Source organism: Corylus avellana, chromosome ca3, assembly GCF_901000735.1.
Source record: "Corylus avellana chromosome ca3, CavTom2PMs-1.0".
NCBI classification, from domain to species: domain Eukaryota; kingdom Viridiplantae; phylum Streptophyta; class Magnoliopsida; order Fagales; family Betulaceae; genus Corylus; species Corylus avellana.
In genome coordinates this window covers 5,633,852-5,638,774 of record NC_081543.1, presented here as the reverse complement: position 1 = coordinate 5,638,774, position 4,923 = coordinate 5,633,852, and the positions used below count along the sequence as shown (strand labels likewise).

At 34.0% G+C, this 4,923-nt stretch overlaps 1 long non-coding RNA gene across 2 annotated transcripts; it reads right to left on the bottom strand.

The window, feature by feature from the left end:
* Positions 1–2,365: 2,365 nt before the first annotated feature.
* LOC132173864 (uncharacterized) lies at positions 2,366–3,990 on the bottom strand. Of its 2 annotated transcripts, XR_009439354.1 has the most exons (4): positions 3,882–3,990; positions 3,641–3,720; positions 3,125–3,211; positions 2,366–2,679 (listed from the first exon to the last, which is right to left on the bottom strand). It is a non-coding gene; the product is annotated as an uncharacterized LOC132173864 (long non-coding RNA). The 2 variants fall into 2 exon arrangements; XR_009439353.1 differs by having other exon boundaries at positions 2,366–3,211.
* Positions 3,991–4,923: the final 933 nt, after the last annotated feature.

Genomic DNA, 4,923 nt, shown 5'->3' with positions numbered 1-4,923 from the left:
TTCTTTTCTTTTCTTTTTTGTTCTTTTCTTTTTAATTTCTGTCATCATTACTTATTAGAGTGTTGATGCTTTGCGAAAACGTGCAATATATATGGAAAGATTCAGCAGTTTGACCAATGGAAATTAGAGGAAACTTGAACATTCGAGTAGGAATTATGCAAAGCTGACGAGGTGACGTGTTCAACAAAACTATTATGTTTTTTTTTGTCTTGTTATTGTTTGTCATTGTCATTGACTCATTTGGCTGAGAGCTCAAGCAAACTCAAAACAACCGCCCATTTCATCCAAGGCTATTATTCTTCCCGTAAGTGTATTTTATTGACCAATAAAATGCTCATGTTTCACATTTTTTGCCCATATCTTAAAAGAGATGGACAAACCACTTTTTGAGAAATGCTTTAGCGTAATAAAAAGATTATTTTTTGCCCATACAAGTTTTAGGTGGCAAGAGATCATAGGTTTCATCTGGAGTTGCTATGACCCTACCTACTGCATGATGGGCCTGTGACTTCTTGCCACCTAAGATTTTTATGGACAAAAAATGATCTTTTTATTATACTATAACATATCTCTAAATTTTTTTTTTATCCCAATGAGGTTGGCTACTTTAGTCCAGCTGGGGTGAAACAAAACAGTTGAACGAGTGGTTGTCGTTTGGTCTAAAAAGAAGTTTAATGATGATAACAAAGGTAATCAACATGTTCAAACAATAATCTTCTCTCCTCTCTCGTGCAACAAGGAATCTTCTAATGGCCCTACCTGGATCCACCCTTTTGCAATTGCAATCTTCTTTTTCCTACGGCTTCCAGATTTTTCTACCACCTTGTGATGTGCTGAGAAAGCAAGGAGAAAGACATGTTTTTTTTTATTTTTTGCTACAACTTGCACCCTTCAACTCAGTCTATAAAAATGTCATGTGTTTATTTGCATCCTTTACCCAATTTAGAGAAAATAAAAAATAAAAAATTGTCCTAATAAGTGTTTCTCTAACTCAGTTTATAAAAATAACATGTGTCTATTTACATCATTCAACTCAGTTTAGAAAAAAACTATCTCAACGGGTGTTCCAGTTACTATTCCTTCAACCCAATTTAGAGAAAAACGGTATCCCAATGGGTGAAAAAGTAGGAGATCATATGATATTTTTCTTTTACATCCCACCATTGTGATCTCTGTGTCTCCAAATATTACCAAAAAGTTGGTCAAAAGAACTTGAATTCATACAACTCAAATTGATAGGAATAACTTTTTCCATAGTTCTCCACTTAATTTAACAACTAGAAAAATAATCAACGGCTCATTTTGTTGTGGATTATCTTCTTTGTAATCCGTCTGGATTATCCAAAATCCAAAAAGTTCAAAAAAAAAAAAAAAAAAAAAAATTACAAGCACAATTAAACAGCACCATCTTGTGATGCTTCTTTTTGAGTGCACAGAACCAGTGAGTCATAATGCATTGTTCAACTTTTCCTAGCAAACGTTGAAAACTATGACATCATGGATGGCCGGCCTTTTTGCTCCCCCATTTACCAACAAAATCATACATATTCCTACCTAAACAGTAAAAGATGTTTAAGGAGCCTCATCCTCGAGTCCACCAAGATGTTTCCGTTTTCTTTTTTAATTAGCTTTCTTTGTATAGTTGGCACGATTGTTGCCAAGTCTCTAGCAATGCATTTTTTGTGTCCTTTTTTTAATTAGATGGGCGCTTTTAGTTTAGTGATTAGAAGCATTCCTGATCCATTTTCATCATAGTGTTCAAAGTATTCTTGACCGTTCTCCATTTCTTTTTTCCTTTCGAATCAAGAATATAAAAGATCCACCACTTATAACTTTTTTCCTTATTGGTTTAGGAAAAAAAAAAAAAAAAAAACTCTTTTTGGAGAAGCTCCAACCCTCTCAAATTTGATCACGAAGCTTTCTTTGAATAAATTTAGCCGACTAATTTGCATAGAATAACGATAGGATTGAGGTTGCAATTTTAAAACGTACGATTTAAAAATAAAGTTTAATGTTTGGTAAAATTTTAATTTGACCTTTAAAATTGGAGTTTAGTCGATAAAATCATGTGTTTTTAAAAACTTTATTGCCTACGATTTAAAAGTGCAAATTTTTTTACGTTTTCAAATTACAATTTTTTTATAAGGCATTCCCAAACTAGGTATGTTTGCATGTTAACCTTGTTGAATAATTACAAAAAGTTTTAAACCTTACAAAGGAAGACATATAAATGTTTCAATAACAAAGGCAACAGTAGAAGTGACCATTTACGGCACATAGAGGTAGATGCCATTTTTTTTTTTTAATATATATATATATTTTTATGGCGTCTTAAGTCTTTGGGGTTTGAGGATAGTTCGATTTCAGCCCTTTCCAAGAGCCCTTCAAGCTGATCTTGTACATCTCTTGCATGTTTCAAACTCCTATTGCTGTTTTGATCTCTTCTTGACCATTTTTCGAAGACACAAAGGAGACATGAGGTGATATTTAAAATTACTCTTTAGAGAATAGTAACTACAATTGCATTCAAGTAATTAGTTTCTTGTCCTCAAATGATAGCTCAATCGGCTGGAAATCACTCCTCATGAAACGGAGGTCACTAGTTCGAATTCTCATCCCTCCTTTGATAGCTCAATCGGCTGGTTATTGCATCTCGTCACAATAGATGCAATAACCAACCTGCAGATGACATAAAACATTACTGTTGGGCTTCAACAAAGGAGAATTACATAGTTAGCAATATCCAAATACAAAGGAAATCAAATTACATCAACCAACACAAACAAGAAACAGAAAGTACATTTCAAAAAACATCATCAAATAGGAAAAGTAGTAATATCGAAATCCCAAGAAGGTTGATTAAATGATACAAAAGATGTAGAAAAATTCCTAAGACATAAATATGCCGATTCTTTCATATCTGGTTGTTCTTCATCAGAAACATCCGTAGCAGCCAATGACATATTGGAATCAAAATGTGCATGCACATTTCATCACATGATAAAGCAAACACATGCAGTAACTAAAATATTCATCATTACCAACAAACCTTAATCAGTACTAAGATCAGAATAATGACGAGCTATCCAGAACAAACCAGAGTTCCGCATTGAAGGTAGCCTACCTTATGCACAAGGTTGACACCCATTTCTTGAGAAATTCAGGCAGCAACACCCATAGTAGCAACCTTCTGTGGCTGTGTACATCCAACCTGTAAACGACACAGTCACGATTAAAACCAAAACTGAGTTCCAGATATTCTCAAGTAACCAAACCCACACCATTGAAGAGAAAGGATCTTCTAGATTTAGTTTGCATAGGCAACCAGGGAGATTAATTACAATTTAAATCAGAATGTTGCAAATCATAATACAAGAAGAACATTTTATCACAGAAAGAAACTAAGTATCTTTTTTCAGCATCGATATAAATTATAATCAGATTAAAAGTGGAAAAAATTATAATAATTAAAATTCTAGCCTGTGGGTGGGATGTGTTTGTCTGTATACAAATAAGATGAGCTCGGTAACATTGCCTCCAACCATCCATCCAAATCTTTCACAAGAAGGTGAGAGCAATTTGTATTGAGGAAATCGCCAGAAGATGTTATAAGCAAAAATAAAATAAAACTCTTCCATACTTTGTATATCCAGCTTCATGAAGATATTTGGGTATCTGCATAGTCTTCCTAGGATCAGTTTCGCCAACAATGACAAGAACCTATAAAAAGCAAAAATTCAACATCGTGACAAACAAATTTACACCTTGAATGACATCCATGTAGACATACATTTGGGTCTGTGTTTAGGCAGACGCATAAAACATGGAAATTCACAATAGTTGGTACAAAACACAAATATAAGCGTAAAACAGTTCATTACCAACTGGTTTGAAGAACTTTATTACTAGATGTAACTTGGGGATATAGAAACCTCGTGATCATGAACAGTTTGAAGCAACTCATCCAAATATGGATAGATAGGTAATTTTTTTTTTCTCCTCCTGAATGAGCAAGAAGAAAAATGATAAGTAAAGACGTAATTCAAAGGTAAATAAAGACATCTTCAATGGACACCTAGACATGTATCAATTTCAACAAATTCTCTGAAACTTTCACAATATATGTGCCCCTTTGAATGTGACAACAACCACGTAACATATCAACTTCCAAATGACATGAAATAGAGATTAAGTAGAAAATTATAGATAGGTCTCCTAAAATCAATAAACTACTTACTGCTCTTTAAGTTGCCTTCTCATTTCTCCCAAAAATCCAAGTCCATTCTATTGGCAAAAGCAAGCTGCTCAATCGTCTGATGGACACTGCATTCCCCTGAATGCCTCTGGATCTTCTATGTCGCTTCAAAAAAATCAGTTCAATCATTCAATCTTTCGATTATATTCCAATCTCTTCACCTTTCCTCAATTCTTCCTTGAGCCGTTCCAAATTCTGACTCATTGCATTAGACTCATCCAGAAGTTGTCAGAGTTCCATTTTTTATTTCGAGAATCTGAGTCTAATGCAATGAGTAAGAACCTGGAACGGCTTAGGAAAGAATTGAGAAAAGCTGAAGAGATTAGAGTATAATTAAAAGATGGAATGATTGGAGTGATTTTCTTAAAAGTAAAATGAAACAGAGATATAGTAGCAATATTACATATAGGTCTCCTAAAATCAAGTTGAAGTACAGACATGTTGACAATTCAAAGTAAACTACTCACTACTCTCTAAGTTGCCTTCTCATTTCTCCCAAAAATCAAAGTCAATTCTATTGGCCAAAGCAAGCTGCTCATTCCTTTGACAGTCACCGCATTCCCGTGAATGCCTCTGAATCTTATATGTGGTTTCAAGAAAGTCGCTTCAATAATTCCATCTTTTGACTGTACTCCCATCTCTTCATGTTTTCTGAATTATTTTCTGGG